Here is a 24,034-nt window from a genome sequence, read left to right on the forward strand (position 1 = left end):
CGGTAACCTAAAAGCAAAATATGATCAAAGTATTTCTAATGAACTCTAAGTGGCCCGTTGGTACATTCACCTAAAGACTCTTATGTTCTGAGACATACTTAATTAAATAACAATAATAATCAACTGACAAGAATGTTATAAGTTGATCCCGGCCCGCAGCAGCTCTCTGCTCCCAGACCCGGTGAGAGAGAGACCCAACCGCCTGGTCAGGTGGGCACTCCTGAGGCTGCAGAGCGGAAGAGACCAACAACACTGCTCACCCCTGCCCACATCCCTGGCCCAAGAGGAAACTGTATAAGGCCTCTGGGCTCCCGTGGAGGAGGGCCCAGGAGCAGCAGGACACCTGCCTGAGACACCACCGGAACCGGAAAGAAACAGACCGGATAAACAGTTCTCTGCACCCAAATCCCGTGGGAGGGAGAGCTAAACCTTCAGATAGGCAGACAAGCCTGGGAAACCAGAAGAGACTGCTCCCTGCACACACATCTCGGACGCCAGAGGAAAAAGCCAAAGACCATCTGGAACCCTGGTGCACTGAAGCTCCCGGAAATGGCGGCACAGGGCTTCCTGGTTGCTGCCGCTGCAGAGAGCCCCTGGGCAGCACCCCACGAGTGAACCTGAGCCTCGGGACCACAGGTAAGACCAAATTTTCTGCTGCAAGTGACCTGCCTGGTGAACTCAAGACACAGGCCCACAGGAACAGCTGAAGACCTGTAGAGAGGAAAAACTACACGCCCGAAAGCAGAACACTACGTCCCCATAACTGACTGAAAGAGAGGAAAACAGGTCTACAGCACTCCTGACACACAGGCTTATAGGACAGTCTAGCCACTGTCAGAAATAGCAGAACAAAGTAACACTAGAGATAATCTGATGGCGAGAGGCAAGCCCAGGAACCCAAGCAACAGAAACCAAGACTACATGCCATCATCGGAGCCCAATTCTCCCACCAAAACAAACATGGAATATTCAAACACACCAGAAAAGCAAGATCTAGTTTCAAAATCATATTTGATCATGATGCTGGAGGACCTCAAGAAAGACATGAACACACTTAGGGAAACACAGGAAAACATTAATAAACAAGTAGAAGCCTACAGAGAGGAATCGCAAAAATCCCTGAAAGAATTCCAGGAAAACACAATCAAACAGTTGAAGGAATTAAAAATGGAAATAGAAGCAATCAAGAAAGAACACAGGGAAACAACCCTGGATATAGAAAACCAAAAGAAGAGACAAGGAGCTGTAGATACAAGCTTCACCAACAGAATACAAGAGATGGAAGAGAGAATCTCAGGAGCAGAAGATTCCATAGAAATCATTGACTCAACTGTCAAAGATAATGTAAAGCAGAAAAAGCTACTGGTCCAAAACATACAGGAGATCCAGGACTCAATGAGAAGATCAAACCTAAGGATAATAGGTATAGAAGAGAGTGAAGACTCCAAGCTCAAAGGACCAGTAAATATCTTCAACAAAATCATAGAAGAAAACTTCCCTAACCTAAAAAAAGAGATACCCATAGACATACAAGAAGCCTACAGAACTCCAAATAGATTGGACCAGAAAAGAAACACCTCCCGTCACATAATTTTCAAAACACCAAATGCAAAAAATAAAGAAAGAATATTAAAAGCAGTAAGGGAAAAAGGTCAAGTAACATATAAAGGCAGACCTATCAGAATCACACCAGACTTCTCGCCAGAAACTATGAAGGCCAGAAGATCCTGGACTGATGTTATACAGACCCTAAGAGAACACAAATGCCAGCCCAGGTTACTGTATCCAGCAAAACTCTCAATTAACATTGATGGAGAAACCAAGATATTCCATGACAAAACCATATTTACACAATATCTTTCTACAAATCCAGCACTACAAAGGATAATAAATGGTAAAGCCCAACATAAGGAGGCAAGCTATACCCTAGAAGAAGCAAGAAACTAATCATCTTGGCAACAAAACAAAGAGAATGAAAGCACACAAACATAACCTCACATCCAAATATGAATATAACGGGAAGCAATAATCACTATTCCTTAATATCTCTCAATATCAATGGCCTCAACTCCCCCATAAAAAGACATAGATTAACAAACTGGATACGCAACGAGGACCCTGCATTCTGCTGCCTACAGGAAACACACCTCAGAGACAAAGACAGACACTACCTCAGAGTGAAAGGCTGGAAAACAACTTTCCAAGCAAATGGTCAGAAGAAGCAAGCTGGAGTAGCCATTCTAATATCAAATAAAATCAATTTTCAATTAAAAGTCATCAAAAAAGATAAGGAAGGACACTTCATATTCATCAAAGGAAAAATCCACCAAGATGAACTCTCCATCCTAAATATCTATGCCCCAAATACAAGGGCACCTACATATGTAAAAGAAACCTCACTAAAGCTCAAAACACACATTGCACCTCACACAATAATAGTGGGAGATTTCAACACCCCACTCTCATCAATGGACAGATCATGGAAACAGAAATTAAACAGTGATGTCGACAGACTAAGAGAAGTCATGAGCCAAATGGACTTAACGGATATTTATAGAACATTCTATCCTAAAGCAAAAGGATATACCTTCTTCTCAGCTCCTCATGGTACTTTCTCCAAAATTGACCATATAATTGGTCAGAAAACGGGCCTCAACAGGTACAGAAAGATAGAAATAATCCCATGCGTGCTATCGGACCACCACGGCCTAAAACTGGTCTTCAATAACAATAAGGAAGAATGCCCACATATACGTGGAAATTGAACAATGCTCTACTCAATGATAACCTGGTCAAGGAAGAAATAAAGAAAGAAATTAAAAACTTTTTAGAATTTAATGAAAATGAAGATACAACATACTCAAACTTATGGGACACAATGAAAGCTGTGCTAAGAGGAAAACTCATAGCGCTGAGTGCCTGCAGAAAGAAACAGGACAGAGCATATGTCAGCAGCTTGACAGCACACCTAAAAGCTCTAGAAAAAAAATAAGCAAATACACCCAGGAGGAGTAGAAGGCAGGAAATAATCAAACTCAGAGCTGAAATCAACCAAGTAGAAACAAAAAGGACCATAGAAAGAATCAACAGAACCAAAAGTTGGTTCTTTGAGAAAATCAACAAGATAGATAAACCCTTAGCCAGACTAACGAGAGGACACAGAGAGTGTGTCCAAATTAACAAAATCAGAAATGAAAAGGGAGACATAACTACAGATTCGGAGGAAATTCAAAAAATCATCAGATCTTACTATAAAAACCTATATTCAACAAAATTTGAAAATCTTCAGGAAATGGACAATTTCCTAGACAGATACCAGGTATCGAAGTTAAATCAGGAACAGATAAACCAGTTAAACAACCCCATAACTCCTAAGGAAATAGAAGGAGTCATTAAAGGTCTCCCAACCAAAAAGAGCCCAGGTCCAGACGGGTTTAGTGCAGAATTCTATCAAACCTTCATAGAAGACCTCATACCAATATTATCCAAACTATTCCACAAAATTGAAACAGATGGAGCCCTACCGAATTCCTTCTACGAAGCCACAATTACTCTTATACCTAAACCACACAAAGACACAACAAAAAAAGAGAACTTCAGACCAATTTCCCTTATGAATATCGATGCAAAAATACTCAATAAAATTCTGGCAAACCGAATTCAAGAGCACATCAAAACAATCATCCACCATGATCAAGTAGGCTTCATCCCAGGCATGTAGGGATGGTTTAATATACGGAAAACCATCAACGTGATCCATTATATAAACAAACTGAAAGAACAGAACCACATGATCATTTCATTAGATGCTGAGAAAGCATTTGACAAAATTCAACACCCCTTCATGATAAAAGTCCTGGAAAGAATAGGAATTCAAGGCCCATACCTAAACATAGTAAAAGCCATATACAGCAAACCAGTTGCTAACATTAAACTAAATGGAGAGAAACTTGAAGCAATCCCACTAAAATCAGGGACTAGACAAGGCTGCCCACTCTCTCCCTACTTATTCAATATAGTTCTTGAAGTTCTAGCCAGAGCAATCAGACAACAAAAGGAGATCAAAGGGATACAGATCGGAAAAGAAGAAGTCAAAATATCACTATTTGCAGATGACATGATAGTATATTTAAGTGATCCCAAAAGTTCCACCAGAGAACTACTAAAGCTGATAAACAACTTCAGCAAAGTGGCTGGGTATAAAATTAACTCAAATAAATCAGTTGCCTTCCTCTATACAAAAGAGAAACAAGCCGAGAAAGAAATTAGGGAAACGACACCCTTCATAATAGACCCAAATAATATAAAGTATCTCGGTGTGACTTTAGCAAAGCAAGTAAAAGATCTGTACAATAAGAATTTCAAGACACTGAGGAAAGAAATTGAAGAAGACCTCAGAAGATGGAAAGATCTCCCATGCTCATGGATTGGCAGGATTAATATAGTAAAAATGGCCATTTTACCAAAAGCAATCTACAGATTCAATGCAATCCCAATCAAAATACCAATCCAATTCTTCAAAGAGTTAGACAGAACAATTTGCAAATTCATCTGGAATAACAAAAAACCCAGGATAGCTAAAGCTATCCTCAACAATAAAAGGACTTCAGGGGGAATCACTATCCCGGAACTCAAGCAGTATTACAGAGCAATAGTGATAAAAACTGCATGGTATTGGTACAGAGACAGACAGATAGACCAATGGAATAGAATTGAAGACCCAGAAATGAACCCACACACCTATGGTCACTTGATTTTTGACAAAGGAGCCAAAACCATCCAATGGAAAAAAGATAGCATTTTCAGCAAATGGTGCTGGTTCAACTGGAAGGCAACATGTAGAAGAATGCAGATCGATCCATGCTTATCACCCTGTACAAAGCTTAAGTTCAAGTGGATCAAGGACCTCCACATCAAACCAGACACACTCAAACTAATAGAAGAAAAACTAATGAAGCATCTGGAACACATGGGCACTGGAAAAAAGTTCTTGAACAAAACACCAATGGCTTATGCTCTAAGATCAAGAATCGACAAATGGGATCTCATAAAACTGCAAAGCTTCTGTAAGGCAAAGGACACTGTGGTTAGGACAAAACGGCAACCAACAGATTGGGAAAGATCTTTACCAATCCTACAACAGATAGAGGCCTTATATCCAAAATATACAAAGAATTCAAGAAGTTAGACCGCAGGGAAACAAATAACCCTATTAAAAAATGGGGTTCAGAGCTAAACAAAGAATTCACAGCTGAGGAATGCCGAATGGCTGAGAAACACCTAAAGAAATGTTCAACATCTTTAGTCATAAGGGAAATGCAAATCAAAACAACCCTGAGATTTCACCTCACACCAGTGCGATTGGCTAAGATCAAAAACTCAGGTGACAGCAGATGCTGGCGAGGATGTGGAGAAAGAGGAACACTCCTCCATTGTTGGTGGGATTGCAGACTGGTAAAACCATTCTGGAAATCAGTCTGGAGGTTCCTCAGAAAATTGGACATTGAACTGCCTGAGGATCCAGCTATACCTCTCTTGGGCATATACCCAAAAGATGCCTCAACATATAAAAGAGACACGTGCTCCACTATGTTCATCGCAGCCTTATTTATAATAGCCAGAAAATGGAAAGAACCCAGATGCCCTTCAACAGAGGAATGGATACAGAAAATGTGGTACATCTACACAATGGAATATTACTCAGCTATCAAGAACAACGAGTTTATGAAATTCGTAGGCAAATGGTTGGAACTGGAAAATATCATCCTGAGTGAGCTAACCCAATCACAGAAAGACATACATGGTATGCACTCATTGATAAGTGGCTATTAGCCCGAATGCTTGAATTACCCTAGATCCCTAGAACAAACGAAACTCAAGACGGATGATCAAAATGTGAATGCTTCACTCCTTCTTTAAATGAGGAAAAAGAATACCTTTGGCAGGGAAGGGAGAGGCAAAGATTAAAACAGAGACTTAAGGAACACCCATTTAGAGCCTGCCCCACATGTGGCCCATACATATACAGCCACCCAATTAGACAAGATGGATGAAGCAAAGAAGTGCAGACCGACAGGAGCCGGATGTAGATCGCTCCTGAGAGACACAGCCAGAATACAGCAAATACAGAGGCGAATGCCAGCAGCAAACCACTGAACTGAGAATAGGTCCCCTATTGAAGGAATCAGAGAAAGAACTGGAAGAGCTTGAAGGGGCTCGAGACCCCAAAAGTACAACAATGCCAAGCAACCAGAGCTTCCAGGGACTAAGCCACTACCTAAAGACTATACATGGACTGACCCTGGACTCTGACCCCATAGGTAGCAATGAATATCCTAGTAAGAGCACCAGTGGAAGGGGAAGCCCTGGGTCCTGCTAAGACTGAACCCCCAGTGAACTAGTCTATGGGGGGAGGGCGGCAATGGGGAGAGGGTTGGGAGGGGAACACCCATAAGGAAGGGGAAGGGGGAGGGGGATGTTTGCCCGGAAATCGGGAAAGGGAATAACACTCGAAATGTATATAAGAAATACTCAAGTTAATAAAAAAAAAAAGAATGTTATAAGTTTTATATGAGAACGGGCAGTACCTGATGATTAATTTTGATTTCAGAGAGAAATGGGATTAATTTTCCATTATCCTCTACATTAAAAAAAAAAAACATTTAAAGAAAGGTCAATTTCATAGAAGCCTAGACTCACTATTATTTCTAGATATCATGAAAAGACTGACAGGGGGGTAAATTTGATTTTAGAAAAGTTATCTGGTCCTTAGCAGTTTAACATTTTAAAGCAGCTTGACAAAACCAAAACATTGATTAGGCCACACTGTCATTCATCCAGGGACAAACTTCATGACTGTTCTTTGAATACTACCTCTAGGAGGACAATAAAAACAGTTCTCCAAATTCCCACTACAGAATACCCAAGCAGTCAAATTTTAAGGTTGATATACAGCTGAAAAATGTTACTGTAGAAATGAAGACCGAAATCTGACAAGTCTATAAAAGTTTAAAACAGGAAAACAAGTAGGGATCAATAAAATATAACCCATCAATCACAAAGCAATCAGTCTGGTCCAGGGAAGTGTTTCTCCTTGTTGTAGTGAAGTCCACAGCTGTTTACCTGGGTGCCACTCAGTACCCCGAACTATCCAAAATGTTGGTTAGAGGCTTCTATTGCATCTCAATGCAGCTCGGGCTAAAAATGAGACTTTTTCCTAGCATACTTACAATACTTTCGTTTCTCTTTGGGCTTATATTTTTATTCTTAAGACAGAAGGAAGCCCATCAAGTCAGGCCTAGGATACTTCATGCTCATTGCTTCTTTCAAATAAGAATCTGGCTAACTCCAATCCAGTAGATAAAAAGACAATGGCTTGCTTGGGTATACATTAAGGCATTTGGGGAAAAAATGAAGTATTTACATTCTATCAATCTTGATCAAGTATTTGTAGTCAATATTGGTCATATACAGTATAGTCCACAACTATACTGCACAGTGCAAAATTGTTAATTCAGAGGTCTGTACTATCAGTTGCACTTGGACTTTCTGTCATTCTGATTCTCAAGGGCTATAGACTGGTCATTTATATAAGCCCTATCAGTGCTTATTTTGTTTTTATGGTGCTAGCAGATCAACCTAGTGCCTTTCACATGCTAGCATTTTACCACTTAGTAAACTGCTAGTCCTTTTCTTCAGACAGGATCTTGCTAAGTAGCCCAAGCTGCGCTAAAACTCAAAATGCCTCTGATTCTGGCTCCTAAATGCTAAAATTAAAGCCCATGCCACTAAAGCCAGCTCAAGTAATTTTAATATGTAAACAGTGCCAAACTCCTAAAGTGTTTAGTGAAGGAGACATGTGAATGAATCCCTTGGGCTACTTTTCTTAATTCATTTATAACTGAAACAGAATATATTTAGTGGTAAGACTCAGTAAACTGATGGAATATATTTGGAGGTAAGATTCCATAAATAAAAACATGTAATTTTGTCTAACAAGAGGAACTGAGGTGATATAATCTCATATTCCATTTGTCATTTACTCATTAGGTGTACAGTGCTGCCAATTATTGAAGAGAACTTTGAGATCTCAGTGAATTTATAAAAGAAATAAGTATATATTTGACCCGTTAAACAGAAACAGATAATAATGGCTCAGGGAGATTGGTAGGAGTTTGAACACTGAGGAGGAACATAGCTAGTTCCACTTTGGTTGTGTAGAATAGAATTATTTTACAGTCTTGGATTCTTGGGGAAATGAGATGTTGAACAGAATAGAAGGACCTGGAGCCTGTATGTTCTTTGAAGGAAGGCAGTGACCCTCCTGGGACTGTCATAGGCACATTGTATGTTACTCAAAGGCAGTTCTCCTTTAAAAAGAATACAAATATTTTTGATTAATTAAAGCATATTTATTTACTTGCTTATTTATTTTGAGACAAGGTTTCTTTGTGTAGTTTGGATGTCCTAAAACTTGCTTTGTTGAGCAGGCTGGCCTCAAACTGAAGAGATCCACTTGCTTCTGCCTCCCAAGTGCTGGGCTTAGTGGTATGGACCATCACTGCCTAGCCAACAGTGGGCACTTTGGTTTTCATAAACATATGACAATGATATGGTTGCTCTGATAAGGAATTATACTGGGTGCTAGGATCAGAATGAAAATGAAACTTTATATACTCTCCCAGAGCCAGCATGCTAACAGTACCTGAGAGCTCCCATCAACAAATCAATGCATGGAGGGACACTGCGAACTTGAGCCTACATATAAAACACATAGAATGTATACTGTCTCTGAGGACAACTCCAGTGGATGACTTCCAGTCTGTGTGACTTGGTGTTGTCTTGTTTACTTATCTATCTATCTATCTATCTCTCTCTCTCTCTCTCTCTCTCTCTATCTATCTATCTATCTATCTATCATCTATATTGCATTTTCTTTGTGGGAATAGAATTACACACAAACTAAATTGTCAAGAATAAATAACTCACTGAGCAAGAAGCTCATTCACATCTTACCTCCAATAAAAATTAATCCAGATTATAATTCCTTACAATGCCCTTTAGTCCTCCTTCCTACACCTGCAAAAAAAGGAATTACCATTCCCCATCTGATATATCCTCAATATTAATGTGGAACTGAAGGAATAAAAAAGACTTTCTAGCACAGAAAAATGAGTTATGTTTCGCTTTGTTATGCTGAATTTACAATAATGGTCAAATGTATGATATATTTTAAATGATAGTAAAGAACAGTCACATCATGTGGTCATGTAATGAGATAGCTTCACAGAGATGTGTTGGAAACATGGAAGGGAATTCAAAGCACAACTTAATTGAAAGCAGTATCAAGTGACTCCTCCAGGCTGGTGTGTCTAGAGTCATTGCTTTCTAGATCAGGATCAATCACTGGCTCTGTCATCATTTCTAAGCTGTGACCCCCAACAACAGAGTGAAGTCACTAAACCACCAAGTCCAATTTCACTTAATTACAAAATAAAAGGAATAAAAAAGCAGTGTATGGCATACAGACTTGTTTTGAGGATTAAAGGGTGAATTACAGCAATCAACAAAAGTCAACTATTGGTACTAATTCCATGTTAGGGGTATGCTCATTGCCTTCACTATATTAGATCTTTTCATTCACACAAGCACTCAGCAATTTGAACCATATTTCCTGAGAACCTGACAAATAATGGGCATCACTCTAGGACCTGGCACCAGAGCACTGAATAGAACCAGCAACCTATATTCTTGACCTTCAAGTTCTAGTAAGAATAACAACAGAAAGAATTTATTTTTATTAGATATTTTATTTATTTGCATTTCAAATGTTATCCCCTTTCTTGATTTTCCCTCAGGAAGTCCCCTATGCAATCCCCCTTCCCCTGCTTCTGTAAGGGGGCTCCTCCACTCACCACCCACTCCCACCTCCCTGCTATACTGGAGCATCAAACCGTCACAGGATCAATGGCCTCTCCTCCAACTGATGCCCAACAAAGCCATCCTCTTCTACATATGCAGCTGGGGCCATGGGTCTCTTTCCTGTGTACTCTTTAGTTGATGGTTTAGTCCCATAGTGGTCTGAGGAATCTGGTTAATTGATATTGTTGTTCTTCCTATGGGGTTGCAAGCCCCTTCACCTCCTTCAGTCCTTTCTCCAGCTCCTCCAATGGGGACCCTGTGCTCAGTGGCTGCGAGCACACACTTCTGAATTTGTCAGGCTTTGGCAGAATCTCTCAGAAGACATCCATATCAGACTCCTTTCAGCAAGCACTTCTTGGCATCTGCAACATTTTCTGTATTTGGTTTCTGTATACGGGATGGATTCCCAGGTGGGGCAATCTCTGGATGGACTTTCATTCAGGCTCTGCCCTACACTTTGTCTCCATATATCCTCCTGTGAGTATTTCGTTCCCCCTTCTAAGAAGGACTGAAGCACCCACATTTTGGTCTTCCTATTTCTTGAGCTTCATGTGGTCTGTGGATTGTATTGTGTGTATTCCAATCTTTTGGGATAATGTCCACTTGTCAGTGAGTGTATAACATGTATGTTCTTTTGTGACTGGTTTACCTCACTCAGGAAGGTATTTTCTAGTTCCATCCATTTGCCTAAGAATTTCATGAAGTAATTGTATTTGATAATTGAGTAGTACTCCATTGTGTAAGTACACCACATTTTCTGTATCCATTCCTCTGTTGAGAGACATCTGGGTTGTTTTCAGCTTCTGGCTGTTATAAATAAGTCTGTTATAAACATAGTGGAGCATGTGTCCTTGTTATACGTTGGGACAACTTTTGGGTATATGCCCAGGAGTGGTATAGCTGGGTCCTCAGATAGTGAGTGCTATGTTCAATTTTCTGTGGAACCACCACACTGATTTCTCAAGTGGTTGTACTTGCAATCTCAACAATGGAGGAGTGTTCCTCTTTTTCCACATCCTTGCCAGCATCTGCTGTCACCTGCGTTTTTGATCTTAGACATTCTGACATATGTGAGGTAGGATCTCAGGGTTGTTTTGATTTGCATTTCCCTGATGACTAAGGATGCTGAACACGTCTTTAGGTGCTTTTCTGCCATTCAATATTCCTCAGTTGATAATTCTTTGTTTAGCTCTGTGTCCATTTTGTAATAGGATAATTTGAGTCTCTAGAATCTAACTTCTTGAGGTGTTTTTATATATTGAATATTAGCCCTCTATTATCTGTAGGATTGATTGGTAAAGATCTTTTCCAAACCTGTTGGTTGCAGTTTTGTCCTATTGAAAGTGTCCTTTGCCTTACAGAAGTTCTGTAATTTTACGAGGTCATTTGTCAATTCTTGATCTTAGAGCATAAGCCTTTGGTGTTCTGTTCAGGAAAATTTCCCCAGTGCCCAAGTGTTCAGGGTTCTTCCCCATTTTCTCTTTTATTAGTTTCAATGTATCTGGTTTTATGTTGCCTTTTGCTGTCTTTTTTCCACTGGTGTATTTTAGCTTCTTTGTCAAAAATCAAGTGACCATAGGTGTGTGGGTTAATTTCTGGGTCTTCAACTCTACTCCACTGATCTACCTGCCTGTCTCTGTAGCAATACCATACAGTTGATTTTTTATCACTATTGCTCTGTAATACTGTTTGAGGTCAGGGATGTTGATTTCCCCAGTTCTTTTATTGTTGAGGTTAGTTTTGGCTTTCCTGGGTTTTTTGTTATTCCAAATGAATTTGCAAATTCCTTTTTCTAACTCTATAAAAAATTAAGTAGGAATTTTGATGGGGATTACATGGAATCTGTAGATCACTTTTGGTAAAATGTCCATTTTTACTATATTAATCCTGACAATCCATGAGTATAGGAGATCTTTCAATCTCCTGAGATCTTCTTCAATTTCTTTCTTCAGAGACTTAATGTTCTTGTCGTACATATATTTCACTTCCTTGGTTAGAATCACAACAAGTTATTTTATATTATTTGTGACTATTGTGAAGGGTGTCATTTTCCTAATTTCTTTCTCAGCCTGGTTGTCCTTTGAGTAGAGGAAGGCTGCTGATTGGTTTGAGTTATTTTTATATACAGTCACTTTGCTGAAGTTTATCAACTTTAGAAGTTCTCTGGTGGAATTTTTAGATTATCACATGTTCATGGAAGAACAATAATGGTATGTAATGGATGAGGGGTGAGAAAAGTTTGCTTATGTACTTATTTGTTTGTTTATTTATTTATAAAACAAAATACCATATGTACTACAAATGCACAAGCATGTGTTTCAATGAATCAGACAATTGCAAAGCCTGGGTGTAGCCTAAGTGTCTAGGAATGTACATTATCAATAGTTATTTGACACACCCACATATGCAAAAGAAAAAAAATTAATACAAAATAAACTTGAAACTACTTGAGAGGATCAGGCAGGAGGTAAGGGACCCAGAAGATTCGCAACTCAAAAGTTTCAGGAAAGACCAAATATCAGGGAGCCATAGTGCTTACAGCCACCAAAGGAGCCTCACTAGTCTCAGTATGTATCAACTGAGGATGACAGATGACCAGGAATAGAAAAGCCAAAAGGGTAATGGAATGAAGCCAGACAGGTGGCCATCACCAACACCATCAATCATCAGAGGCATTGAATGGAGACAGACTCTTTGCATAGGTCAAGCCTTGTGTCCTTCTATCAGGAGCAGGGGAGGGAACCCTGAAAGCCAGTGGCCAAATAACTTTGTCACATAGGAGAAGCACAAACCCTTTCAGCTTCACCAACCCAAGGACACTGCGCCAGTAAAACATTATGTTGAAAGATGTGATAAAGTAGAGCTCACTAAAGATGACTTTTGAGCTGAAACCCGATGTTTCAATATTTCTGACTATCAGGCTACCTCCCCCCCCTAATTCAGTCACCTAAGCAATTGTTAAACCCTCATCCTGTAACCCTCAGTTCCAAGGCACAGGTTGCATGTCTCCTTTTCCTGGTGTTCATGTGCTGGTTACCCAGGGATGTGCAATTACATTGACAGCATTGCACCAAGACAGACACAAGAGTCTCCTTTGCAGTCTCGCTAAAAAATCTTGAATGTTAAACTTTAGCAGATTGTTATTCTCCCTGTCCATCCCTGAAGAATAAACCTTACCTTTCCCCCACTCCTTCTTTTCTAAAAATAGACACCTGCCTCACTGAGGTGCTCTGTAACAAAAGGGTTGCTTAGCTCTCCATTTCATTTACTTATCATTCAAGTTGGATAGGACAGTAGTGTTAGTTTCTGCTTCCCCAAGGAATACTGGCCAGTCAGTAAAGCACAGGATAAGCCTTTGGAAACAACTTGGCCTATTTTAGCTAAGGAAATGGGGGGATAACAGAGAGTTTTGTGAGCTTTCCCCACTGCCCAGAATGGTAGAGTACAGCCCCTTGAGATAGGTTATGATAGGACATTTTAACCTACCTCAGGCACTCTCTGCAAGCACCCCCTCCTTCCTCTCTAACAAAGAAAGCAGACACACACTGTTAATAAGACTGTGGGCTGAAAGGGAACTGGGGGTTAGAAATGCAGGTTGCAGCTGGAGTTGAAGCAACTCATCCTTGGAAGGGAGAACAGAAGCTGATTCAAAATACCTAGTGTCTAGGCTCTGCACTTCTGACATCAACAGAACTGAGTGTAGGAAGCAGCTTGTATGGCCTTTGCATTTGCAGCCCTATTCCTATGCTTCAATGAGCATGAACCTAGGGGCTATATTTGGATAGAGGGCATACCACTGAGCATGCTTCTAGAGGGCAAGGATGGGGTTGTGTTTGCTTCTCTGATTTAGGTCATCCCTGTGAACTATTTCGTGTGTGTGTGTGTGTGTGTGTGTGTGTGTGTGTTTGTGTGTATGATTGCTTTATTAAACAATTCTTATTAGAGAGTTGTGCATCTTTAGAGCTCATCAGAATCTTTCCTTTGTAAATTTAAAACCTAAAGATTTATCAAATGTCAAAATCTGATGAGAAAGTAATCGCAGTATACTAGTGAAAATATTGTAAATTTCAGCAGAGGCTCAATATATTTGCTCTGATAGGCAAAATTAAACGCACAGAAAAGACACAGAAATAATTCCTTATGCCAAAATAGCAATAGTGGTATGTCTGTGGAATGATAGTATTTGTGTTCTTAATCATCATATTCATAGATAGATAGATAGATAGATAGATAGATAGATAGATAGATAGATAGACAGACATATATGCCATCAAATTAGAACATTGTTTTTGCATAAGAGATCTTAATTGGTAATCTCATTTTTATTACTCATTATTTATATCACTTGGAAGACAGTAAATGTCCCTTACATGGATCCTTAAGCTTTAGTTTCTATAAAGGAAGGAGCAAGGCCAGGATAACACACCTTCAGTTTTATAGCTCCATGCTGTGAAATCCCTATTCAGACCTGGCAATTTGAAAAACTGGGCATTATTACTACTTCAAGTCACCATGACCAGAGTCACTGTGTGCTGCAGGAGCTAGTCCTTTCTGCAGAGTTCTGACTTCTCCAACTAACATCACACAGGCATTATTCTACTTTGCTGGTGAGTCACATTTGGCCTGATGTTAGATTTTAAAGTGCTATTGCTGCTAAAGTGTAGGATTAGTAACAAACTATTCAGAATATCTGCCTTTGGTGGAAGCACTTGCTTTATTTCAGATTCTGCAATGGAGTGTTCATTGGAAAAATATGTAACATAGTACATCAGTTATCTCATTTAGTCTTTGCAATTACACTATGAATCAAGACCAAGTATTATTATCTATTATCATCTCCATTTTATACAGGATGAAACTTAGCCTTGAAGAAATAAAAGAGTAGGTGCTGGAATTTGAACCTATATCTTCTAAGTCATGCTAAGTGCTATTCCAAGAATCTCAGTGCAGAAAAAAAATTGAATAGCTAGCTTTGCTTGAGTTTCTGGGTTTCTAATTGTCTTAAAATGGCTTTTCTGCAAGTTAAAGTTGCAATATCCTTGAATAAGAAGAATTGTGTTGTCCTGTTTCCCTGGTCCCTGGAGCCTAGAGACAACAATTAGTACTGCCAAAGCTCCTACCACAGCTCTCACACAGAGCAAGAGGCTTGTGAGTAGGTGTAGAAGAGGAGGAAACAGACCCAGAATGAAGCAAGTGGTAATTATGTTAGGGCCTGTACTCCTCCTATCTGAGAAATGTTCTAAATCCAGAGAGGGTGGAATATGACTGCTGAAGCACAACAATCCCCTGGCCTTGACACTGAGTGATACACTAATGGAGACTTCTTCATTTCACTCTATTGATTCAGTACCAAAGGTCAAAGAGTTAAATACAAGTTTTGATTACCACAGACATCTAATAGAGAAACACTACTTCAGAACTTTTGCCAATATGGCAGGCCAATGAATGTTAGGGCATGTGCCTATCAGGCTAGCAAGGTAGAACAGCCAGTTATCCGTGTAGTGTTGTAACTTGCTAGCCAGGAGGTGTTAGATGGGTCCTATATACCCCATGTTCTTCCCCAATAAAATGGATAAAATAGCTCTCACACCATGTTCCTGAAGATTATATTAGGGTATTTTATTTAAGTGAAACAAAATATTATGAGCATACCACGCGTATTTGGTACCCATGTATGTGAATTACCATCCACATAGATAACTAATGTGGCCCAGAAAGAATGCCTTTTAAAAATTGAGTTATCACATACAAAGTACTTATACTATTAACTTCCTGGCTATCTAGATGTTTAAGATGTCCTATAGACAGCTCAGGGCAGACTAAGGTTGCCAGCTTTCCCAAAGGAGTTACTCTAGATTAACAGCTCATTCATTCAGAGTGTATAAAGACAAGATCAAGCTGCCAACCACACATCTTCCTGCATTTGCCTAAGGGTATCATCTGTTGGAATGTTCTTTGGGGTTTAGGAGTCAAAGACCAGGTCAGAATGGCCCCAAGCAAGCTATTGGCCAAGGCTCTCATTCATGATGAGATAGGAGTGTTTTCTTTTAATACCAGCAACACCCTGCAAGACTGGCAAGATTTGCCACATAAAAAAATAAAAGAGTATATTTAAGAAGATAAGAAGGTAACAACTCTCAGAATATGTAATAAGACCCCTACAACAAAAATAAAATGATATAAATCAGGGGTTATAAGATGACTCTGTGAGAAGAGCACTTGATATAAAGTGGAAGGGCCTGGGCTTAGGTTCCGAGCACCTGTATACAAAGTCAGGCATTGCTGTACATTCCTATAGCTCCAACATTGTAGATGGAGGCAGCAGATTTCAAGACCTTGCCTGAAGAGCATACTAGCCTAAGCAGACAGATTCTACTTTAGTTAGAGACTCTCTAGGGACAGTAAAGTGTCTCTAGATATAGGATAACAAAGACAATCAACAAATCACTTGTCCTGTCTTCTTTCCACATACATGGGCACAAAAAAATGTGTTCCAGCAACACTTGTGCATGTGCCACACAAATAACACATGCTATACAGAATGAATGAATGGGTGTATGAATGAATGAATGAGTGAGTAAATGAAACATATGTATCACACCCAGGTGTATTAGTGCATACACAGTGGCAATCTAAGTGCTAATTAAGGAAGGTTGTGGATTCTCAACAAATCTAAAACTAGGCTATATTTTAAGATCCTATCTCAAACAAAACCCTTAAAGAAATTGAAGCATCATCTTAAAAAGAGACCCCAAATGACTGTACCTTCTGCAGAAGAAGCCACTGTAAATACTGAGTTCATCTTTCTTTATTCTAGAAGCAAAGGTCATGCAAAGAGAGGGAACTGAAGTCAACACAGCATGTTGTAATATAGTTAGAAAAACATACTTTAGTTTTAAGGATATTGAAGTAAACATCTATACTTGTTTCAAATATCACTGCACTGTCCACATTGTCAGGCCTTCTAAGTATGCCTTGTGTTTCTCAATTCTCATTATCTACCATGATCCTTTGGTTTCGGCATTCTTCCAACATATGGGACATCTTGTATTCTGGGTTTTCAGAGCATCTATTTTATTTTGCTTTGCAAGAAACTATCCATTGGCCTGTATGTCTCCTCCTGTAACCATTACTGTAAACATATCAATACAAGAACTGCATTTTCCTAATATCTGTTCTTTCTGAGACACTCAGAATAACACCTTGTTCCAGGAATTACTTGGGAATGATTGGTATATCTTAATGAATACATAAACGTCCAACTCACAGCTAGACATAACATGTTCCTCCAACTTCCAAGGGGATGGTTGGAAGACTGATGACATCCTAGATTCTTGAGCAAACAGCTTCTGACTCTTGGATCCTAGTCTTTTCATATATCCCAGGAGATGGAGCATTTTGTAAAAATGTTCATGGCTGAGATAAAAAAAAATACTAACCCAGACAAATTATGTCCACAGACCTATAATTCTTTTTAAGCCACTCTATTTATGATGACAGAGATTGATTAATTCAAGGTTGATGAATGGAGTGTTTTATCTTGTTAATCTGTCTTCTTCATCTTCTACTGAAGATACATAATTTATTGGTGCCATAATGTTTCCATGGCAATTTACGTTTTGAACTTTTCACAATCATTTTCCTTTGGCATTCACCATGCTAAACAAGAATGGTTGGAGCCACATGGGAGACGGAAAAGGAATGAACCATGGAGATGTGAAAGGTCACTCTTCAAATGAGAGGCCAATCTGAGAACAGAACACTGACTTTACAGAGTTGGGCTCTGAAGACATATTAATCACAAAGCCAGCTAACCATACCAACGAAAGAAAATTGAATGCGAATTGAACTAGGAAGGTTCTAGAAACACACAGGCATTTAACGTACTTTAAGGTATTCAGTTGGGCAAGTATGTTTAGTGTCACAGGTTCATGTAACAGCAGAGATGTCGGAGTTAAAGTCTCCCACCTAGGTTCTGTTGAGCTTTCCACTAAAGCCCCTGTGGGGTGTGTGTATATCATCCTTCAACTTCATCCAGAACAAACACAGAAACAAAAATGAGCTCTGAGCATGAATCTGGAAGAGGACAGTCTGATTCTCACTCTGGCTGCACCAAGTGCTTGTCCTTGACATTTCCTCAAAGCCAGCTTTTTGTTCTTGTGTTGTTCTTGTACAAAGCGAAAACAAGTCCCTAACAAAACCAGCTCATTCAAAGCCACAGCAATAAACAGAAACTACTGTTTCATTACATCTCAGAAACATTTGCAACCAGACAGCATTGTTCTCCTTTTAAGAACAGGACCTTTTTATGATTTTATTCTCTTGCACCTGGGCAGAAAAAGGCTTCTACCATTTAGACACCCCAATTATAGTTGGAATCCTGTTAGTCGTGTGAAAATCTGAAGAATTAAATTGCCTCGAATTACAATAAACAGGGCAAAAAGAGGGGGGAAATTACACATTGAAAATGGAATATTTAAAAATCAGCACTAATACAGAAATTATTTGAGCCATTTTCCCATCCTTTAATGATTGAAGGAAGTCAGCAGCCTGTTCTTGGTCTAGTACAAAAATAAGAATCCAGGAAGAAATAATAGAAACAACAGGTCTTCCTCACAGGATTACATCCAGAGCAACCCTGAGTGAGGACCCTTATTGAGACCCAGTTAGTTTTATTTGTACAGTGCCTCATCCAGGTGAGCAAATGCCTCATTAATGAGAACAGGGCCACCACTGAGATAATTTCTCTTCCTCCAAGTCTTAAAAATTAAAAAAAAGTTGCAAAGAGCCATGGAAAATTTCTCTATGTCTTTGACAAATTCTATTCACTAATTAGAAATCAACCAGTTCTCTTTGAGAATCTACCTCCAGAACAACGCCTGCTGAGAGAGCTCTCCACCCTCACCTCCTACTGATCCCTTGAACACCAATCAGCCAAGTGCTAAGACCTAGCAAAAAACAGACACCAGACAGATGGCTCTTACCACTCTGCCTTAGAGCTGCCATTGTTTTCCACACAAATGCTTGTCCATGTCTTTGAGCTCCATCGTACTTTAAGAATTGTCTAATCTCCGTCATTTTATAGCTACTGCCATACAACACTAAGCCCAGTTCTGAAATCTATCCTACCTTCTTCATTTCTTAAAGATGAACACCTCCATTTTCCGAGGGACTGTCTGTTTCCCAAGACAGCAAGACTGGGGCATCCAGGGTGCAAGATACCCGAATGTCTCTAAGTTTCTTTAGTATTAAGGGCAAGGGGAAGACAACGGCATCACTCAAAGCCACTGTGATTTCTAAAGATTTGTAAAATCCAGACCTTACTAGTGGTTCTATTCTCATTTTGGTCCCTCATTCTCCCTTTATAAACAGAAAAAAAAATAAACAAGAAAACATTATCTTTATATTTCTTTTCTATGACAAAAAAAGAAATGTTCACTGACTCCTATTGGATTCCTTGTGGAACAAAAATGTAGAAGGCTTCTACAAGGAACGTCTTAGTTAATCTCACAAAATGTGATGGGTGATTTCTGGTTTTATTTCAGGTCCAAGAAGAAATGTCTTACAGTTTGTATCCCTTAGCACTCACTATTACTTCTGGGTCAAAGGGCATATCTTTACTACAAGCACTTTTAATTGCTGACTGCAGGATTAATTCTCCTAGGAATCTATGTAGCCTAGGCAGAAGGCTAGACTCAAACATTGCTAAGGAGTTCACATTCCTAGATGAGGACCGTAACTAAAAACTGATAGGAATTAAGGAATAACCAACAACTCCAATTTTCCAACTCGAAGATGTACTCATCACTAGTGTCCCCTTGATGATTCAGTGCTAGTTATCTACAGCTGAAACCTACTCATTATTGTACTTTGTGTTGAGTGACATTCCATTCTTTCCTGAATCATTTCCCTACCCCATTAATGGCTGTCTTAGTTACTCTTCTATCTGTGAGAAAACACCATGACCAGGGAAATTTATAACAGAATGCATTTAATTGGGGGTTTGCTTACAATTTCAAAGGGTAAGTCCATGACTGTCATGGTGAGGAGAATGACAGCAGGCAGGAAGCATGGGGTTAGCGCAGTAGCTGAAAGTTCAGATGTTATCTACAAGTTGGAGAATAGAATGAGCCTGCTGAAATCTTCCGCCAAATTACCAGATTACCAAAACTCCCAAATTAGCTGAAATAATTTCACAAATTACCAGAATCTCTGAAACTACCAGTGATCCAACTGAAATAATTGCCCAAGTAAACTATTTGCATTTGAATCTTGACAAAAAAATCTACTTCAAGAAGAAGCCAAATTAAAGTCTTAACATTGCTCCTCTCCTTCATCATTATTTATGTGTAGAAGAAACTGGCTATGTTCAGATCAGCTATTGTCCATGTCTGAAATGTTTCCTTGAAAAGTTCATATATTATTTTCTTAGGCAGAGACCTCAGCCATACTTCCCATATCATATTAACAGAAATATGAAGTTGAGGTGATAGTCTCATGTCCATGTACCTTAATATTGTCTATCATTCTGTTTAAGATTAAAAGGAATAAAAGGGTGTTATTTATTCATCCATTAGAGTCTCACTAACAGCTTCTGCCTATTGTCATCCCTGTTAGAAGTAATCATGAGTGAGGAATCCAAAACACTCAAAATTTTAAGCTGAATATATACTTCTGTCTATCATATAACAGTTTTCATACACATATTTTAAAAAGGGAACTTCTTGCCATGTGAGCATTATAAAATCATTAAACCTTCAGCACTCCCATCATGGGATTTTTCAGGTCAACTAGATATGTCATAGAGGCCTTCTAAAAAAATCTGCTATGCAGGATGCACAAAACTATTAGTGGATAACTTAATTGTTGCCCTGAAGTCTCCAAATTCCTCTTGACCGAAATACCTTCACTTACCACATCTATACTGTGCCATTTCATAGGAATACATACATTCTTCTGCCAGATCATAAGAAGCAGTTCTGTAGTATCTGTGTACTTTCTCTTGGCTGGTCTTGCTGGTTATAGACAAAGACGCCCAAATAGTTTTAGAACGCCTGCTGATTATAGGGCAACATCTGTTCCACAATCCCCAGTGAGTCAACCATAAGGGTAGCAGGAGATGACTGTAAAAATCTCACTATCCAGATCTGGAATCACAAATCCATAACATATGGGCCACTCTGAGATTTCTAAATACGTATTAGAAAAATAAATAGTCCCCACAATGGTTCAGAACACAGACTACTATTGTGTACAAACTGATTGGAGTTGGCAAGTGAAATGAACCTATTTGTAAGAATTTAGATCTCAGAAAAAAAGGCGGGGAATTTTTCAGAGGTGCCTGGATAATGATGTAAGGGAAGGGTCTGCATTCTAATAGACTACCATCAGAAGTGCATGGCAACAAGTGGGGGAATGCCTACTATTTAGTGAATCTTACTGATAAATTTCTTGTTTTGCTATTGACAAATATATCATTAGGAGAAACATAGAGATGAAAAAGGCAGAAGAAAATCAATTTTCCAATAATTGAATGCTTTTTAAAAAGTCGCATCAATTTCTTTTAAAGACAGGAACATTAGTTTATACAAAGATAAAAGAATACGGCCAAGTTCACATGGTAATTAGGAGCTGAGAATTGAGCACAGGTAAGATGCCCTAACTCCCACACCAAAATTCCTTCTAATATATGAAATTAGTTTTAAATTACTAAGAACAAAACAAGAAGTAAACTTAGGGAGGATGCTATATAGAAAGCAGAAGATAGAAAGCAAGAAAGGATGAGCCATGACACTGATTTCTTATAAAGTTAACAGCATATAATGACTTTCCAATAATTCTGTCAATTGTACAAAAGCAACAGGGAAAGGGGGAACAATTCCATCTTGAAAACTAAATACGCTGAGATGTAGGTGAACAGAGCTATGTCTTGAAACTACTCGTTATTTTTATGGAATAAATATTCATGTCCCTAAAAATGAGTTATGTTGAAGCATCATCCCCCCGCCAAAGTGGTGAGAGGCAATTAGGATTAGACAATTTCAAGGGAGTGAGGATCCTGTGATAGGATGAGAAGAGTATCCTCACAAGAAAAGAGGAAAGACACATAGTTCTCTCTAGCTTTGGAAAGAGGAGAAGCCAGAAAATATTAATCTGTGATGAGGAAAGAAGTCATCACCATTTCTTGAACATGTCGCCATTCGAATAGGCTAGTAGCCTCCATAAAAGCGTGTTCATAGTTCAAACAATCACATATATGATATTTTGGTATACCACCACAAAACAACTAAACAGTCAGACTTTACTTTGAAAACATGAAATATCTTATTTACAGTAACTCCTAAGTGGTGGTTCATGTCTGAACATTTTTTCAGTATATTGAAGGTTATTAAAGCGTGTTATATATTTTGTGATTTTTCTAAAATTTGGTTTTTAGTTTCTTTTCCAAAGTTTCTTTGATATGAATGTATTTTAATACAGGCAGAATGAGAGTATGTGTTTCATATCCCATGGGTCACCATGACATAAGAATCAGCTTTCAGTTCTCTAATTAAAAATAACCTCCTCACTTCATGATGGCAATCAAAGTCTTGGAGCAGCAGGAACTGACTGGAAAAAAAAGAAGCCCTTCTGTCTCCCTCATTCAGCATGTGATCAATTTTCCTGAGTTATGGTGAAAGTATAAGTAATAAAGGTGATTGCTTCATCTGGAATAAAATGCTGTGGGTAACTTTATAAAGCCTCATTCTGGATGGAACACATATCTGTGTGTGTGTGATAGGAGAGGGGAATCATAAGAGCAACACATTTGAGATCAAAAGTCTAAAAATTATGGATAAGTTTTCACTTATTTCCTCTTCATATGTATAAATTCTTTATATTATTTAATGTGTCTATTGGATCTTCACAATCTATGAAGAAAAGCATGGCTCTATTAAAAAGTAAAAACTCATGAACAAATGTACCATGAACAGATGACTTATCTATGCATAGATTAGTTTAACAAAAATAATTAGCATTAATGATAAATCAATAACTCTAACAAATCTCTTTTAATAATAGCCCAAAGATCAGCATGTTTTTCAGTCCTAATTTGCTTTTATATTATTTTTTTTCTTCTTTTATTTTCTGGAGTACAAAGTTCAGGATTTTAAAAATTGCTTAATATACATGATAAATAGTTTTCAGGATACTAGATCATTCTCATGTACACTCTTAAAAATGAAAATTATCAAGGTAGAAGAGGAAGATAGTTTTAGGGGTATCTTTTCACATTAAAAGTACACTTGGTATACAACCCTAAGACTGTACTCTTGGAGAGTTACCACACAGAAATTACTTATTTTAAAAACTATAGTTAATTCTAAATGTCATTCAGTTAGGGAATACATAATTTGGATGGCCTCATAGAAATTATTTGGTAGGGAAATATCAATCACAATCAGTTGTGTTTTATATAAGTCCCTGTATCAAATATTTGCAATATAATATTATGGGGCTATAGAACACAAAAATTGCTAGGAATTAAGGGAGAAAATAGAAGAGAGAGTATAGCAGTAATGGGAAGTCTTGCATATAATGTAATAACGTTAGTGTGTGTGTGTATGTGTGTGTGTGTGTGTGTGTGTGTGTGTGTGTGTGTGTGTGTAGCTTACAGGAGAAAATACATAGTATGTAATTACAGAACCACATGCATATACATATCTGAGTGGATGCAAACTGCAAAGCTTTAATGATTTTGCTACTTCACTATAGGTATATAAGCTGTTAATATTGGAAGAGGCTGTACAAACGTATATAGGAATTCCTTATATTTTTTCTTTGAAGCTATCTGTGAATTTGTAATTATCAATTAAAAGGGAGAGAGCTGAGTGGAAAGAAATCAGGCAAAAGTTCAGATTTGTTTTCATCTTATAGGAAAGCATGTAAATTATTGACTTAAATTGCTTTTTGGTCATAGTAAATAATAAGCGTAGTTTAAAAATACACAGTAATCTTTATCTAGGCTAACTTACAGATATGTTGTTAGTTTTATGCTAATTTTATAGCTGAATTCTGGACATACTAGAAATTGCTGTATAGAAATCACTGTATCAGTGATTATCTGCACAGG

General features: G+C 38.5%; 1 protein-coding gene across 7 annotated transcripts in view; it reads right to left on the reverse strand.

Annotated features, from left to right (window-relative positions):
* Fgf13 (fibroblast growth factor 13) overlaps positions 1 to 24,034 on the reverse strand; it is a 516,781-nt gene that overhangs the window by 240,059 nt on the left and 252,688 nt on the right. The window lies entirely within an intron of this gene.

The sequence above is a fragment of the Rattus norvegicus genome, chromosome X (genome assembly GCF_021556685.1).
Source record: "Rattus norvegicus strain SHRSP/BbbUtx chromosome X, alternate assembly SHRSP_T2T, whole genome shotgun sequence".
Lineage (NCBI taxonomy): Eukaryota > Metazoa > Chordata > Mammalia > Rodentia > Muridae > Rattus > Rattus norvegicus.